The following is a 19,505-nucleotide window of genomic DNA, read 5'->3' on the forward strand; positions in this document are numbered from 1 at the left end:
ATTTTCTGTGCATATCTTATCGATTTTTTCGACAACGATCACGTAGCTTATCACGTTTTCTTGTAGAGCTTGATAAACTATGTGGCAGTGGAGCTCAGTTGACCGACTATGTATGGTCGGAGACCTTATTGTCAACATTTTATGCCATGAAAAATTGCCTGTTAATGACTATCTTCGTTATCCGCTTATAGCCTGGCATGTACAGTTGGAGATCCTACTACAGGGCAGTTGGTTAATAATCGCCTAGTGCAATCCTGTTTAGATCGCATAGCGGTCAGAGCTCCGAACTGTTCATTTAGGTCATGCAGTATTCTACAAACGTTGGCTGATCACTACTTTGTAGCATGCCACCTTGTATTACCAGACGCGTCTGCAACGCAGTCGGTCGAAACTGCATTCGGGCAGCGCAAATACGTTGTCCCTGTACTTAATCCATCAGAGCTTGATAATCTTATAGTTTAATCTGACTACACATGCTTAAACAATGTAGATTCGTCGGGCAAAGTGTATGAAAGGTTCTGTCCGCAACTGAAAAACATTGAATTACATTGCACACGGCTGACAGCTAAGCCAATAAGAAAGGGTCACAGCTAGATGAACGCGGGTATTCATGCTGCTATATTGTATCGAGAAACTTTGTTGCTCTTATGCGTGGCACTAAACGCCATTACTTTTTTGATAGATTGCAACAATTTTCGAATGATGTAAGCAAAACTTGGTCATTGGTATATCGTCTCAGAGGGAGGAGTTAAAGTAAACGGTCTGCTTTCGATCGTTTTCAGCAACCTCCCACAGCAGTGGCTAATGCTTTCAACAGGTGATGCGTAAGGGCGTCCCAAAGAGCTGTCTCTATATCCACAAACAATTGGTCGATAGGGAATCCACATATGCGTCAGCTTTCCTTCGGAGAATTTCGAGACGGGATCTCGAAGGAATTCTTTTTAGCTTCCCTCGAAACAAGACTCCTGGATCATCATTGACTATCATCAGAAGAAATTTCAATGCTCCGCCAGATGTTATCCTGCACATACTGAATGGTGTTTTGGAAGGTGACAAAATTCCGGAATGCCAAGAAATGCAGCTGTTTTACCACTGTACAGGTCATGCAAGAACTATAATATTGAAAACTATCGGTGAATTCCTATATTGCCGATTGTTACTCAGGTCTTAGAAAAATGTCTTTTCCTCACTGACTTCTTTTCTTACCAAATTTCCAATACTGGCGGGTCAACAGTTTGACTTTCTTAGTGGGCGTGTACTGTGGCACTGCTAGAGGAATTTTCACATGAACTTTTCTATGCATTCGGTCAAAATCTTTTCTCCTGTGCTCTTTTCTTAGATGTACCGACAGCGTTGGACACCCTGAATTATCAAACCATGTTAAGTAAACTGTGTTCTTTTGAGATTTCGTGGGCCTTTTTACAACATTCTCGAAAATGACTAGGCCAACTGATTTCAAGTGGTTGCTACCGATAATAAGGGCATTTTTAGTTGTAAGCTGTCGCTGAATGTGGGAGTTCCACGGGGATCCTGTTTATCGGCATTGTTGTTATACATTTGAGTTAGTGACTTTCCTTTAGCAATTCCCGAATGTTCGGTATTTACTGAGATGTTGCTGAGATGTTAACTGAAATGTCCACTCAGATGTTGAAAAATGAAGTGCACAGTGCAATGTTTTGGATCACTAAAGATATAATCATTGTCAGTGTCCAAAAAAATTGTTCATTTTCACTCTTTACTCAAGACTACTGTAATTAACATGCCTCTCTGCTTACATAAGTCGAACTGTAGTTCTTGTAAATGCTCGCCTATATCATACATGGATTGTGCTTAATATGTTAAATATCTTTTGATAGTAACTTATCTTGGTTACATCTCTTATCCCTCATGTTTATTTATTTCGTTATGAATACTACGATCTCGAAGAGAGATCATAGCCTGTGTGATACATTAAATGTGCCAATATAAAAATGCATAAGCACAATAAAATAAAAACAGTACGTTAATAATAGTGAATGAATATAAAAATTTGTTAAATGCGAAAAGCAGAAAATTGATGAACAACGCGAATGATTTAGACACAAAATAGCAAACCCTAAATAAAACCAACCAGGCAGAACAAGACCAGATAACACTGCACGCCCAACAAACCCTCTAAAGCACAAGAAACAAAGGCACACGCAAACATAAATAACCCTGCCCAAAGAATTATTGTAAGTATTTCTCAAACGAAGACAATGAATCCTGGGTCACAAAATCATCGGCAAGGCTATTCCATTCTACAATGGCTCTGGGAATAAAAGAGTACTGAAAACAGTTATTAGGCGAATCTAAAGGTCTTATTGTAAGCAAATGTCGTTGTCTAGTAGCATAGCCTTCGGAGCAAGTGATAATATGTGATGTATCTATAATATAATACCCTTTTACCAGCTGGTAGAAGAACTTTAGTTGACAAATTCGATATCTGTTGACAACTGAAGGAAATCTACTTCGCTTGATGAGTTCAGTAAATGACGTACGCGCATAAGAATCGTAAATATATCGCCCTACCTTTATTGTGTACTCTTTTCAGCTTGTTGATGTGTGTCTGTGTGTACGAGTCCCACATGGGCACTGCATACTCAAGCATCGGGCACATAATACACTGATATGCAAGGAGACGTGCAGCAGGCGTGGATAACATTAAAGAGCGTCTCAAGAAAAATAATTGGCACGGTGCTCCGACTCTCGGCAACCTATTACCAGGGGGACGCATCTTGATCGCCAGTGGAGATGGCGGAAAAAATGAAAAACATGAAACTGAAGGTAATGAAGTAGCGGAATAATGTCGCAAGAAAAATACGCACTCTCTCAGCAAACGTTGAGTGAGCGCTGAGTGAGTGCGTACACCAAAACAGCATCACCTCGTATAGTATAGGCCAAAGCTAGGAAACATGACAAATTCGTCCAGTATTGTTTTTTTTTTTACGTACGCTAATATGTGCACCCCTTTCGTTTTGTACGGAAACACGTTAGATCGCTGCAGTAGTCAATAGCGGTTCTGCGACATGGTGCTGCCTTGGTGACCCAGGTCTAATATTCGATCTTTTCCTATAAGGTGACGTAGTAAAAACAGGCTTCTTTAAAAAGTTCAAAACACCGAAGTACTGAATTACTGCTTTCTTCCATGTCAGCGTGCATTTCTTGAGCGCTTCTTCTGTGCAATGCAATGAGCATTGCTCCTCGGCACCAGTGCCCTCAACAGTCACAATTAAAGAACATTAAGCGGATACCAATTTTTCTCCTTTGTTGTATGCTATACGAAACTCACCCTTTGTACACGCAGAGAGTCTTGCAACATGTTTCTCTCCCGATGGTCTCGCTGCGACCACACACAGAAGTGGCATGAAACTCTTTATAACGGTTTATTTGCTTAATTTCGTTAAAAGGTTTTTTTTTTCGCATAGTGTACTTCAGGAGTGCAGCTGACCTGCCTTTGTTCTTAACAATGCCGTTTTCAATGAATCACGTTTGGCTATCTCCCTTGGCTCTGGAACACTATAATATCGTCCAGTACCTTATTAATTCCGCCGCAGGATTTTACGAAATGTTATTTTTTTCGGACAATCTAATAACAATTGCATACTTCATACCATCAAACTCCATACCTCTTTTTGTATGTGCTTATTTTATATACGCGCATTATAACCCCACTATTCTAAAAGAAAGTTCTGCCAGGTTTCTGCTTCTTGAAAATTATAAGAAGTACCGGGATTCACACATTGAAAAATTCGTTCCCCTACGTGACATTTTAGCGTTGGTGATGAACCTAACACTGTGGACCGCTTCTGAGTGGCAATGACAGAAAGAACAAGAACAACTGCTCATAACTAAAACGTTATGATGCATCAGTGATGTGTATGGATGCCTTATGCATCGTGGGACCGGCTTCGATACTGCCGCCAAATACCTTCTCTAAACTAGTCCCGTTTGCTCAGTAGTGGCGGCCGTGAACCCGATGTAAACGCTTCAGCGGAGGCACGCAACATCAGTGACAGGTGTCACAGTGACGCACGCCCGAAAATTTTTGCGCTAAGCGCAACGACTCCTCTATTTTCGAACTTCGCCTCCATAAAGCCCCTAACGCACTTAAATCCGCCACTTTTATCTCATTGAAACTTAAAAAGGATGTGACGGCCCGAGGACTAACTCCTCAACGTCATCCTGTAATGCAAGTTACCCGTGCAACCAGTTTGAGCGGTCGTCTCAAAGCGACATTTGCACAAAGGCACTTCGTGGATCTTTATGTTTTCCTCTGGCTGTCCTACTTTGGCTGATAGCACAAGAATAGGCTGACCTGCGCTGAAGTTGAGCGGAAATTTGAGATACTCCGAGGAAACTGCACGGCCGTCAGGTCAACGTTAGAATGGCGACAAGTTAAGCTAACACGCCACTTCATGTTTTGGTGTTTTATGTTTGTTTTAGCTAGCATTTAAGGACAGCGGGCCTTTCAGTAACCAAGATTCGCACACTGTAACAGAAGAAAAAGAAAAATCTTTAAGACTGCCAGCTTAATTTAATTCTCTTTTTGCGCCACCGAAGCTGCAGCGTGTACGATTGGACAGGTCTTCTGGCACGCGGAACTTCGTGACTGCCTGTCTCAATTTAATCGGACAGCCCATTGAACAGGAAATTTATTATATGCGATGGCTTTTTGGCAGCAAGGAGGTCCTGCCAGCCAACGAAGTCGTCGTTCTTGAAATGCCGCTCTTCGTCTTTATTTATAGTCTTGCAACTTGTGCTAAAAACTGTCAACTTTCGGCACTTGTTGGACATGCTGTAATGGCATGGAAATCTTGCCGCCACATCGCGTTCTCGTTCGGCAAGAACTCGCAATGCGCTTCCAGGTCTTAAAGGTACGGCGTCGGGGAAGATGACCATTAAGAGTGGGTTACGTGGTGCCTTCGTCGGCGAAAAACGGCTACGCGTACCTTATCGTGATGCGCCATTTTGCCTTGTCCGCTTATCACAGCTTCATTTCCACCGACTTCAGAGTGTGTGGAATCTGGAATAGTGAATAAAAAAAAAGGGGGGGGGTGCTTTTTAGCTCAATCGGCCGTTTACGTGGTTTCTCGAAGGTCTGTGATGGTAGATGGCCAGGGGTCAGACTCGGTAAAGAAACCGTTCGTTCGTTCGTTCGTCTCTTTCTTTCGTTCTTTCGTTCGTTCGTTCGTTCGTTCGTTCGTTCGTTCGTTCGTTCGTTCTTTCTTTCTTTCTTTCTTTCTTTCTTTCTTTCTTTCTTTCTTTCTTTCTTTCTTTCTTTCTTTCTTTCTTTCTTTCTTTCTTTCTTTCTTTCGTTCGTTCGTTCGTTCGTTCGTTCGTTCGTTCGTTTGTTCGTTTGTTTGTTTGTTTGTTTGTTTGTTTGTTCGTTTGTTCGTTCGTTCGTTCGTTCGTTCGTTCGTTCGTTCGTTCGTTCGTTCGTTCGTTCGTTCGTACGTTCGTTCGTTCGTTCGTTCGTTCGCTCGTTCGTTCGTTCTCACTCTCTCGTTCTTTCGTAGGCTTGTTCCCTTGCTAGCTTGTTTTACAGCGAAGCCGTATATGGCTAGTGTCTAGTGGATCGATGTCCGTAGACCAAGAACCATAGGCCGATACCGAAGATAGCGCAATACCGGGCCGACCCGCGGCCGAGGTGAAGCCGTGGTGAAGTTGAATATCTTGCATCCAAATACAACCCGTATCAGATATTAAGCTGATAAGAAGAGATACCAAACTTTGAACCGCGTCGGCTATATCTACGTTGGCGCGTCTTTGTCGGATTTCGTAGCGCTTGCGTATCTCCTTTCCTTCCAGTCTCCCGTGTGTCGGATTTCGTAGCGCTTGCGTATCTCCTTTCCTTCCAGTCTCCCGTGGTGGCGGTCTCGTCGAAACGTCACGCGCGTCTAGTTTTCTCCGGCTCCTCGGTGCGGCAGTCCCATTGTCTACGCGAATGTCTATAAATATCACGATAAATGAGCTCACCCCTACGTTCAAAATTATGTGTCACCTCTGTGTCGTATGCAAACAGCTTCGCTGGTCATCCACCTTTACAGAGTGGAATTACTCATGATATTTTTTTATTATGTCGCTCATTATTTCGCTCGCTCGTTAATTCGTTCGTTCGCTCGTTAGCTCGCTTTCATTCATTCACTCACTTCTTTGTTCGCTTGTTCGTTTGCTCGTTAGCTACCTTTTTCAATCGCTCACTGATTACTTCGCTCATCCATTTGTCGGTTCGTTCGATAGGCAACTCCTTTTTTCATTCGCTCACTTATCAGTTCGATCATTCATTTGTCTGTTCGTTTGGTTGCTAGCTCGTTTTTTTTTTCATTCGCTCACTCATTAGTTCGCTTGTCGGTCTGTTCGTTCTTTCGCCCGCAAGCGTGTGTTTTCATTCATTCGGGCTTTTCGCTTACATCAGCAGTCATTGTCATTGGTTTCTGCGCACTTTTTTCTATTTCTTTCCTGCTGCGCAGTGCGCTTGCACAAGTGGTGTTAGGCTTTCTGCGTTCAATGATTTACTGAACTTGCGTGCCACAATCTGTGACGCCACATGCAGTGCACTTCTCCTGGAGGACCTTGTGTGTGTAACTGTGATTCTCCTCCAGGAAGCGAGGGTCCCCCAAAGGAAGGGTAGATGGGCTTCGCACCACCATGACCATTACCTGCGTTCATTACCGGTGGGACTATACCACCTATGTGAAACTCAGCAAATAATTGTAACTAAAGTGCCAGCGGTATTTATACTAATGCAAAGTGTGTATATATATATATATATATATATATATATATATATATATATATATATATATATATATATATATATATATATATATATATATATAAAGTGTGAGCGTTTACTACGCACGTCGTCAACAACATCATCAACATCGGCCTGGTTACGCCCACTGCAGGGCAAAGGCCTCTCCCATACTTCTCCAACTACCCCTGTCATGCACTAATTGTGGCCATGTTTTCCCTGCAACCTTCTTAATCTCATCCGCTCACCTAACTATCTGCCGCCCCCTGCTACGCTTCCCTTCCCTTGGAATGCAGTCCGTAACCCTTAATGCCCGTAGGTTATCTTCCCACATCATTTCATGTCCTGACCATTGTATATATATATATATATATATATATATATACATATATATATATATATATATATATATATATATATATATACTGTAGGCATTTATTACGCACGTCTTCTTGGTCTGTATATTACCCTAATCTGCTTACGTTGATCGATCCTAATCTTCAGTGCAATCGGATCATCATCATCCGGCGTATGCCTTTGCTGGTTAAATGCCGAGTACTCGGGCCAAATAAACGTTGATCCATGAGAGACATCATACGTGATGGAGGTGACTCTTCGATCCTCCGTCCTCTACCCATTCAGCCTAACCCCTGCAGCTTTGTTCAGGCCGCCGCTTGAGACCACTGTCGGCTAGTATAACTCAGGTCGACCGGCCCTTCACTTCTACCGCTACCATATTGACACCGCAAGCCCCCCCCCCCCTCCCCCCCCCCTACATTAGAAGCCGCCACCAGCGTCAAGCCCCACCACTTCGCTTGACTTCCTGGGGAAGATGTGGAGGACTGACTGGACGACTACTGGCAAGTAAGATCAGCTAATCATTTGGTAGATCATTTCATGCTCCTCTATTTGTGTTACTGCTTCTCCCTCTATCCTTACTGCAGCCATCAGCAGTGACTTGCCTCCTTCACAGATGCACCAGCTGCTTGCTTTGTTGAACAAACACGCAAATCGTTTTCATGTTTGTTCGTCAACTCTGGGCCAAGCCATAGTTGCAGCGCATCGTATTCAGACAGATGAAGCGTCTATAGTACGCCGATGCCCGTACCGCGTATCTCTGGCCGAGCGGAAAATAATCGAAGGAAATGTCGCGGACACGCTATAACATAAGGTCGTCTGACCCTCAGCTAGCCCTTCGTCATCTGCTGTAGTTTTGGTCTGTAAAAAAGGCAGTTCCGTGCGCTTTTGCATCGATTACTGGGCCCTTCATAAGATCACTGGAAAAGACGTATATCCTATGCCACGTATTGACCACGCCCTTGATTCGCTACAAGACGCAGAATACTTTTCAAGCCTCGATCTGCGTTCTGGCTATTGGCTAGTTCCCATAGACGAAGAAGATAAAGAAACAGTGTTTGCCACCCAAGATGAACTTTACGAACTTAATGTCATGCATTTCGGGCCTACGATTTTTGAGCGCATTATTGACACCGTGCTGTGTGGCCTGAAATGAAAAACTCGCCTCTACTACCTGGATGACACTGTCGTATTTTCATCAACATTTCCTCAGCACCTGCAACTCTTGGATGAAGTTCTAACGTGCCTTGCTGACGCTGGTCTTCAGCTCAACACGAAGAAATGCCGTTTCCCCAGCAGATCTGTTAAAATCCTGCGGCATGTCGAGAGCAAGAACGGCATACGTCCTAATCCTAACAAGGTTGCTGCAGTCCTTCAGTTCGCTTGCCCAGAAAGGCCCGAAGACTAGCGAAGCTTGCTTGGAATCGCTTCTAATTTCCCTCGCTTTATACGGAAATGTACCTCCTTCGCTGCGCCACTACACAAACTACTTGCTTCCGGTGTACCCTTCCTCTGGTATCAAGAATGCGAAGCAGCCTTTGACATGTTGAGAGAGAGAGAGAGAGAGCAAATGATAAAGGAAAGAGAGGGAGGTTAACCAGGACTGAGCCCGGTTGGCTACCCTACACTGGGGAAAGGGAAAAGGGGACGGAAAGATTAAAAGAAGAAGGGAAAGTCCACTGGGGATATCGTTCGGTCACTCAGTCCGGATCACAGACGCTGACTCAGTCCAGTAGCCTTCAAATATCGCAGCAGAGCTTTTGTGGCCTTTTGTAGCTGCGATATGTGAGGCCATGGTCCCAAGATCTTCTTCAAGGTGAACGGTGTTCTATCTAGCTGATTGAGAGCTGTGCAGAGATCATGTCTTTCGTTTTGAAAAGATGGGCAGTAGAACAGTAGATGTTCTATAGTTTCCTCCGCACCACAGGCATTACAGTCCGCGCTATCAGTCATTCCAATCAAAAATGTATATGCATTGGTGAATGCGACGCCCAAGCGTAAGCGGCACAGCATTGTTTCCTCATTTCGCAGAAGTTCTGGTAACAGCCGCAGTTGCATAGAGGGGTCGAGGGAATGCAATCGTTCTTGGGTGAATGCAGGTGTGTGCCACTTCTCTAATGTCATACGGTGTGCTACCTTGCTTAGGTGTTGGGCTGCGTCGGTCCGCGATAAAGGTACAGACACAAGGGTTGCTCCTTCGTGTGCTTTCCTAGCAGCCTCGTCAGCGAGGTCGTTGCCGGAGATACCGCAATGGCCAGGCAGCCACTGAAACACGACGTCGTGTCCTTTCGCTATCATGCGATGGTGCATTTCTCGTATCTCCGACACTAGTTGTTCACACGACCCGCGGCGAAGAGATGATAGAAGACATTGCAAGGCCGCCTTCGAATCGCAGAATATTGCCCACCGATCTGCGGGTTGGTTGTTAATGTAATCAACGGCACCTCGGAGGGCAACAAGCTCCGATCCGGTCGATGTTGTCGTGTGAGAAATCTTGTATTGGACGCTAATTGATCATGATGGTATAACCACTGCGCCGGTGGAGCTGGTCTGAGTGGAAGAGCCATCCGTATATATGTGAACTCGGTCAAAGTAGAAAGTGTTCAAACAATCCAGAGCTGCTTGCTTCAGGGCCAAGGTAGGCAGGTCGGTCTTCTTTCTTATCCCTGGAACTGTGAGACGCACTTGAGGTTGTTCTAAACACCACAAAGCTGAGGTTGAACGTGCTGAGGGTGTGAAGCCCGATGGTAAACAGGCACGATGGACGCTGACCTCGTGTGAGAAAGACGCCTGTGGTCGTCGTTCTGGCAGGCAGGCAAGAGAGCTTGATTGCATGCGTGAAACATGACGAACATGGGCCCTAAGCGTGTCGATGCTAATGTGAGTTGTGATCGGATTGTCTCGAGCCATTATAATGGTTCCTGCTGTTGAGGCGCTCCGCGGAAGTCCTAGGCAAACACGTAGTGCCTGTGCTTGCACGCTCTGTAGTTCTCGAAGATTTGACTTGCATGTTTTAGCAAGCACGGGAGAACTATAACGTAGCAATCCGATAAAAAGTGCTCGATATAACTGTAGCATGGAGCCCACTGACGACCCCCTTGTTTTCCCGGCGATAAACTTGAATACATGAACAATAGATGTGAGCTTCTTCTTCAATTGGGCAACATGAGGGCTCCAAGAGAGGTCCCGGTCCACAATGACACCCAAAAACCGATGATTTCTCTTGTAGGAGATAGGTTGGCCATTAATGCATACTGGATAACGAGACATTGGTTTTCGTGTAAAAGCGACTAAAGCAAATTTTACTGTTGAGATGGTAAGGCCTTGTGTCTGAAGATAGTGAGATGCCTGTGTTGCTGCTTTCTGCAGCCTTGCGCGAACCTGCAGACGAGTGGCCACTGATGACCAGATGCAGATGTCGTCGGCGTAGATGGAGACACTCACTGTTTCCGGTAGGGATTCGGCCAGCCCAAGAAGCGCGAGGTTTAAAAGAATAGGGCTTAGGACCCCACCTTGGGGAACTCCTCGGCATATGTAGTGGTCGGTAGTCGGACCATTATCCGTACGTACGAACAAGGACCTTTGTGTCAAGTAGTTTCTGATCCATCGATATACTCGCCCTCCTAGTTCAATTGTCAAAAGTGCGTCTAGAATGGGTTGATGGGAAACGTTGTCGTAAGCGCCTTTCACGTCCAGAAAGAGCGCTACTGATAATCGTTTCCATGATTTTTGCTGTTCTACAGATGACACTAAATCGATGACACTGTCAATCGATGAACGGCCTCGTCGAAATCCCGCCATAGAATCAGGGTAAATCTTGTGGTGTTCTAGGTACCATTCGAGACGCATGAGGATCATGCGTTCTATGAGTTTCCCGACGCAACTAGCAAGTGCTATAGGCCGATACGATGCCAGTTCGAGCGGCGACTTTCCTGCTTTCAGTAGAAGTACCAGGCGGCTGCGTTTCCACTCCTGTGGGACGACACCATCTTGCCATGAATTATGTTGAAGGGTGCCATCACGTCTGAACCTGTGCTTTGCCACTTTGATGAGACTGCACTGACTCTGTTTCACACAGACGCTAGCGGTCGCTGCAATGTTGCCATGGTTCTACAACGCGACAACTCTTCGCGTGAGATAGTCGTTGCATACGCCAGCCCCATACTCACGGATTCCGAGATGAATGATACAATCACTGAGCAGGAGGGACTGGCTGTTTGGTCCATACAGAAGTTTCGTCCCTATCTGCATGATCATTTTACAACTGTTACGGACCACCATGCTCGCCACGCTCAAGAACTCGACGGGATGTCTGGGTCGCTGGATTCTCCGCCTGCAAGAGTATGACTTGGACATTAGTCATATGTCTGGCAAAAAACAACAAGACGCTGGTGCTCCTTCTCCTTGTCCGCTTCCTGCGCACCCGCTCGACACCTGGGCAACTCTGTCGCCAAGCAGCTTCTCAGACGTCAATTTTACGCCGCTCTCCTCCCAGCCTCGATAGTCTGCCTCTCTCCGGATGACCATCTGACATTCGCATCTCGTCAACTGGCTGACCCATATTTTCAGCGTATGATAAACCACCTTCCTAATGCTTTTTGCCCACCTAACGCGTGGCTTCGACGCCAATTCGCAGATTTCAAGCTGCACAATTGCGTGCTGTATCGGTACATTTACCACCCTGACGGTCAACACTGAGTGCCTGTTCTACCGCATTCTTTTCGAGCCCATGTCCTCGAAGCAATTCACGATGACATGAGAGCTGGCCATCTCTGTTTCCATAAAACCTGCAATTGCATTCCAAGCCGTTACTATTGGCCTTGCCTTTCTACTAGAGTAATGAGGTATGTCATCTTCCCCATGCCAGCATCGCTAACTCGCCGATATATACTTATATATTGCGCTCGGGCACGGAATCCTGTAAGCTCCATACCTTTGGGCATATTCCGGGTATGAAAAAGGTCCGCGCTCCACAAGTGAGGCGAAGGAGGAAGTGTCCGCAAGTTTCATGTTTAAGCTTTATTTCACTTTCTTCGCAACCCTATAATATTTGTGAAGAAAGTGAACAACTATAACACCAGCGCGATATTGCCACATGCATGAAAGGTCAAGTGTAACTTATCACTTTTCGTGTAGCAATATAAGATCGCAGAGCCATTTAAACATGGCACCAGGCTTTTAATAGCGCAGGTCAAATCACTCGATTCATGTCAACAAATAACGACAGCGTGGAAGGCGGGAGATGAGGATCTAAAAACAGAAATTACAAATGCACCGATAGGTCAGCGTTTGCCTTTTTCTTGTTTGTTGGTTTTTTCGACGCTGTGCTCTCACTTTATTAGGAACTTACCGAACACGCGCACTATCATTCAGATAGGTACCGCAAACTTTTAGAACTAGCAGTTGATTCTTGATGTTTCATATGGAACATATCCCGGGGCTACGAGTATCTCCCGCTTAGTTGTTCTCGTCATAAAGACCGCGTAGCTGTCCCCTGTTTATTCTGAATGTTTGCTGCTTCTGGTGACGTGTAAAGTGATAATTTTTATGACTATTAAGTGCAAACATGCAAACATGATAAACTGAACATGGGCGCTCATTAACTTCCAAGAAAACGGTGCAGAAAATTGGAGCAGAGAAAAAAGAACAAACCAAGCAAGCATTTGGGGGAGGGGGTGGTCCTCCAGGCAACTCTTGCAGCCCTCTCCAGACAGCAAGGAGTGGGGTGTTGGCCGTTTCGCTCTTCCAGAATGGCATTGCTACTGCCACTTCTCCTACTTCATCCTAACAATCGACAACAAAGTTCCTTTCATTTTCACGGTGAGTACGCTCCTTTTGACGTGTTTCCCCGAGCCTTTCGAGCTTCATCAGATCACGCTATCACTCTGGCCCTTCCTCACGCACTTGCCTGCGCTATAGGAAATCATCTCGAGTGTGTAGAGATGTCAGGAGGTCTCATCAGCCGGCTGTGCGAAGAACTCAAGTCACGTCTCGCCTTGAGACGCGCGGATGGCACTGCAATCACCATCGTCTCTCTTGCTCTTCCAGCCAGCCGTGCAAAGCAGAAGCGTGCGAAAAAGCAGAAAAAGAGGGAACACCACTTTGTGCTATATAGCAAGGCGTTCCAGCCAGCTCTACCCGGCCTTAAGCTTGGCCTGCGCACTGTAGGAGAAACGACTGTGAAGCCCTCTTCCTGGTAACTCCATGAAACAAGTGACAATTATTTCTGCACACTCATTGTGTGCGCAATTAGTCAGCTAAATGTTCTACACCGTAATTAAGTGTTTATTTCAGAAAAGCCTTCCTATATGAAATATCTAGGCTCATCTACAGGAAGACTCGAAGTGACCAGTTTATCTTCCCACCTATTGCACAATAAGTTCTTGTTTGTCACAATGAAAGTCTCTGAAGTATGTGAAAAAACAAACATATAGTTAATTTATCGCGCTCCACGAATCGAGTGCTCTCAAACGAGCGTGTGCAAACGATGAGCGCTTTTAAGCTATTACGCCGTAACTGACGAAGTCAAAGGCGAGCAGCCCAGGTGCTGAAAGCGAAATTCAAGCAAGAGTCTGGTTCCACTTGCGCTGCTGAATGCGTCACCCGCCGCGGTTCACGTTAGACAAGGTCGGAGTCAAGGAAGCGAAATGACTGCGACCCTGCCGCTTTCTCAATGGCAGATGAATAATTTGTAGGCGCTCTTCGTTAATAAATGGCACACTTTGTGCCATATAGTGTTTTGTACCCCAATATTACTACTAAGTAATGTTTCAACACTTTATTAAATGCACAGTTAGTTTAGTGAAAAACAGTAATATTTCATCGCTGCAAATAAATGCGGAGTCTGGTACGGCATGCTGCTGATCAATGCCCCAATACAGCTTAGGAACTGCAATGCATGAGTTGATACTGTAAGTATTGTTGGGGTCGAATGAGCCCGGAGTGGTTGGGAGTGACAAAAGTCACGAACCATGAGATCTACGACTGCAGGTGGCGTTGAAATGAATGTTGCGGGTCTGCGGACTGCATGGTTCACTCGCGTGATTTGAATGACGTCCTGGATCACCACGACAGTCGGACCTGGGGTCGAGCGACGGAGTCATCATATTCAGGGAAGTGGTACATCATTTCAGCTCAAGTTGATCCGACGGGAGGGAAAAAAAGACGTTTCGCCGAAATGGAGTTGGCTTGTTCGTAGTGAGCCGTTTGGGTTCCACGACGAGCTCAACGAACGGGTGACATCGAGAAAATAATGGTTGTGGATTGGTCTGGAACCGGGAATACTTGGCGTACTTGATGGAAAATTTGTGTCATATCGGGCCACTTAGGGCGAGGACCCAAGGCTCAGCTGTGAAGGTGTCGATGCCTTACTACGGTGTAAGGCTGAATATTCAAAACTTGCCTTAACTCATGCGTCGTCCTACCTGAGTGACCATTCGCTATGTGTCCTACTGGTGGACAAAGAAGGCGGTCTCTTCCTTTTCCCCACAATTGATTAGAGACCTAAGCGATGAGGTTTTACAAGCATATACTACATATATAAATGAACATTGGCAACAGGGTACTAGTCCAGGGCCGTGGAAGCATGCTCAAGTAGTTTTAATTCCCAAGCCTGGCAAGAAATTAGCAATTACAGTTTACGTAAAACCGGAGGACCCACACATACCGCCGGAGCGAAAAAAAATAAATGCGGGTGAGAGCGCCAGCTGGACAAAAGGGAACAGCCGTAAGGCGATGCGACGAGTCGCGATAAAGCCCGCTTTCTTCATCCGTGTATTGACGGTAATTTCTTCCTCTTCTTTACCCATTTGTCGATGAACAGGAATCTCTCACAGCAAGATACTAAGGTGCTGCGTATTTCCTCTCTTTTGACGTAATGCTTTAAGACTTCATTTAACTTTAGAGTACCGTCACGGGAATCTTAAGCGATGCGGAACAAGAAGGACCTCGGGAGACCGGCAATGCAGAGAGTCGTCTGGGTAATTTGGAACATTCGATGCCTTGTAACTCTAAACAAAGGGCGTCAGAACTGACATCGTCAAATTCTACACAATGCGTGAAGGATTTCCCAAGAGAACGGTAGTACCAGCAACCACTTTAGTAGCATATCGTTCTCTGTTCACGGGGCAGATAAAAAGTGTTTGGTGCAGATTAAAGTGTACTTATTCTTGGTATTTGTATTTACAAGAGGAGACTGCAGAAATGGTGGGTAATCAGAGTTTAAATTGCAATTTTTACGTCACTTGTCTGGAATATGAAAGCCAACCATCGAATACCCCTCGAAGTAAGCCACTGAATGCCTTTTCATTAGGGAAAAATTATTTCACAATAATGAGGCATCCCTTTCATCCCGCCATGCAGTGCGAATCAATATAAAGACAGAAAAAGAAACATACTCAATGAGAGGGAGAATAAGCACTTTCGTAAATTGCAAATGACGGCCCGTCGCCCCCATTGCCTGTTAACGGGTGCTTCATGTTTCTTCCGTCAGGACCAGTTTATGCCCGCTGAACTTTTCCTTTTCATGGGCCCCACTTCGACTCTAGTACTTTCGAGCGCCAATGAAGATGTAGTCGTCAGACTCTCCGCCGGAAGGGCGTTTAGCATCAACCTCGGCTGTAATGGATTGTTAACACTGCAGGTAATTGGAAGTGCAAGTTAATTAAAAGAAGGCTAATTGCAATTCGCCACTTTTAGGTCGCGACGAGGGCAGATAAGTCGAAATGTGAATTAAAGGAACAAGCAATGACGACATTGCTCAAAACCCCGACCCTACGTTTATTCAAATTCTATAGTTACTGAGGAACTGAAACCCAGAATCGCACTGCATGGTTGGCTTGCATACACGCGCCATTGTGACCAGTTTGTTTGGTTGCTGACAGCGACCAGTTCTTTTATTCGCCTAAGCTCCGAGATTACATGGACTAAGTCAAGTAGAAGAGAATAATATAATGTGTAAGGCGAAACACTGATTGCGTTTACAAACGCGACTGCAATCTAATTAGGACGACTGCATTGAACTTAGTTAAATTGATTTTCGCTTGCGATAAACACACGCATAAGTGGAGCGCTCACGTTTAATGGTGGCTTGAGTTATTCAGTGTTATGCGTGCACCAGAGAGTCGTTTATTTCTTCTCGTGTAACCGAAGTTAATAATAAAAACGCAGAAACTAATTGGGCATCGTTCATACAGACACTCTTGAAACATTAGTGATGGAGACTGGTATTTCACGTCAGCAATGGCCACTTCATTCAAATCAACTGTGCACTTATATAGGAAAGTTTGGGCAGTGTGAAGCAAGAAGATGGGCCATGATAAGCAATCAGAAATAAATTAAAAAAGAAACACACACAATCAGCTGCGAGTCAGCGAGAAATCTGGAAGTGTTGCCCATTGTACGCCGCTAACCTTTCCGGGATCCTTCTATCGGCGTTGACGATGGGAAATGGTGGATTAGCAGCAATTACTGAACAAGCCCTTCGTATTGTACTTTGTTTTACCTGGTTGACATGACTTTTAAAATTTCAAAGTGCTGCACGTAAATAGTCAGAAAAGTCATGGAGAAAATGATGAGGTGCGACGAATATCCTGAGATTCGACTTTTGTAACGTGTATTTATTACGTTTTTGCAACGCCCCTTCCATCATCTCAGTTCCAGCCTGACTTCCTATGATTGAACTCTTACATACACCGTGATACCAAATTTTCAAACTTGAAGTATTGGTTGCATGTTAAACCGCACGTGTCCGATAACCAATTAGCGAAACTCGAGCACATTCGGTGCGGTTGAAAACTTTTGCGTATTAATTTTTGTTACGTCGCAGCTGAACCGTGTGTGACAATACTGAGTGGTGAATAAATGCACTCGCATTTCCGGAAAGGGCTCCCTCAGGTAACCAAAGCCGATGCCGAACTCCACGGTTTTGTGTACTGGAAAAACCGGAAGTGAGTGCATGAGCTGGAAATACGTCATTGCCACCATGTGCCGTTTCTATTTGAATGAGCATCTCGGCGGTTTGCTGCTAATTTTCATCACGTGAGTGCAAGAACTGCGGGTACAATTTAACGGTGATGCCCTGGCTGCGCCATTGAATTTCAACAGTGTTCTTAGCGTGCGTTCCGAAATGTCCTATGTTGTACTCAAATTTTCAACCAGACGACACCGCTTTACACCCTTATTCTGATGTCGCTGCTTTCCAGCCGGAACGGTTGTCACTGTTGGTGGGTTGCGTTTAGAGCCATTAATTTCAAATAAAAATTGCCACTTAGAATGTGCGCTGAGAGCACATGTTTTTGTCCTCATAACAATACTGAGCCACGGCACGGACAACGACAACGATAAATTGAGGATAGTTCGACGACCGTGTCATTGCCTCTTTAAGCAAATTTTTGTAACCTATTTTTTAGATTATGAGTTCTGAATGATACGACGAAAAATACTTGACGCGATTATAACAATCTATGTATACGCAAGAACGACGGCTCGAGAGAAAGAGAGAGAGAGAGACAGAGACAGAGAGAAGCTTTCAATGAAAGGCAGAGGTTTTAGCCGGCGTACAGACATCGCTGACGTGCTACTCTGCGTGGGGAAGGGAATTGGGGAGAGAAAGAGCGAAGGAGAGAGGCACAAAAACGGAATAAGTTATAAGAAAACGGGAACTGAGTTTTCTTGCTCATCAGCAACGAAGTGCTATGATAAAGTCCTTCAGTGTATCTATCATCCTACAATGAGGTGACATAATTCGCTGCGTGAAAGGTACATGAGGACGACAGAGTAGAACTAAAGTTTGTCGAGTTGACAAATGTTTTTTTTTAAGTACGTAAATAAAATGTTTCATCGCACGCCTCTATTGTGTGAGGCAGGCAGAGGGCCTAAGACACAGTCAAATGACAAAAGTCTCAGAGTAAGCCAATGCATGCAATGTTCATACAACGCAAGCTCGTCCGCATACGCTCGACACCTCAAACAAGATATGCAGCGCAGTTCCAATTGAGCCGCAGTTGTTGCAGTGTGGACTTGTCACTTGACCGAAGCTGTACCGTAAGCCGTTTCCATTGGCATTGTTCAGGCGAAGACGATGATATAGAGTTTCTAAATGGCGTGGAATGTTGGATGGGAGTCTCAATCTGAGGGTTGGGTCGATTGAGTAAAGGAAAGGGTAATGTTGATTCGGCAAGCTCCACAGCCGGTCCTTTTCTTCATAAGCAAATCTTTCATCTAGTTAGGAAGCATCAGATCTAGTGAAATAAATCCGCTTATAGTTTTGATGTTGAAGACCTTTGCGTTCCGCTTCATTTGCTTTTTTGTTGGCCAGAATATCACAATGAGCAAGTATCCACTGAAATTTGATACAGTGGCCTGATGCAATGGCCAACTGATGTAAGTACGCAATGTCGAAGGAAACAGGCTGATGATTGCTTTTTTTTTTAACAGAGTGCACAATGTTTGTAGTGCTCCTTTAGAGTAATTGAAAATCGCCCATTGATGAGGCGCTTGGCGTAGTATATAGAGGGCAGCTTCTTTGATGCCGTGAAGCTCTGCTGTATAGTTGAGGATGTCCTCTGCTGCAGCCGATAACAAAGGGTAATGTTGATTCGGCAAGCTCTACAGCCGGTCCTTTTCTTCAAAAGCAAATCTTATGTTCAGGCCGCATAAAGACCACAGCAGGAAGCCTCCGGAGCGGCTGAGGCATCATGCGCGCTGATCGGACGTACGGAATTCGCAATGAACATTGTAAAGCTGTATATTGGTACCCTCTGGCAGTGGTCGATGTCCGTCCATTTACGCATCGCGTCGACACGAAAACATTTTCGTCTCTTGTTTCTAGCGAATGCTCTGTAACTCTCAATCTAATGTAGGTACCCTGGAACAAAATATACTCAAGTTGTCCGCTAGGACGACTCTATCTTTAAGCCGAGTTTCATTTACTTGTCATAATTAGTTCACAGTGGAGCTGTAAACGTTATAGAGTTATGGTCTGCTGTCAATGCATGGCCATCTACGGAGGGAGTATGGTTACAGAAAACCGCTCTAACTCATGTTTTGTCAAAAGTGCCCATAAACAAATAAATTACAACAAGCAGCTGAGACGACTTTACGATTACGCCGAGTGTCAGTTGCTTTTCGTGATTGCATAGTTCACAGCGAAGTTGCAAATATTGTAGAATTCCCATATGCCATGCGGCAGTACTTGCACACGACACTACTTCATATAATAATAATAATAATAATAATAATAATAATAATAATAATAATAATAATGTAAAGGGGGTTTTATTCGGGTCGTAGAGGAGCAGCGACCAACGCGGCAACAGCAGGTAGGGCGCAGCCAGCGAGCGAACAGGGTACGAGCCACGCGATGGCAATGGGG

Source organism: Dermacentor albipictus, chromosome 1, assembly GCF_038994185.2.
Source record: "Dermacentor albipictus isolate Rhodes 1998 colony chromosome 1, USDA_Dalb.pri_finalv2, whole genome shotgun sequence".
NCBI lineage: Eukaryota > Metazoa > Arthropoda > Arachnida > Ixodida > Ixodidae > Dermacentor > Dermacentor albipictus.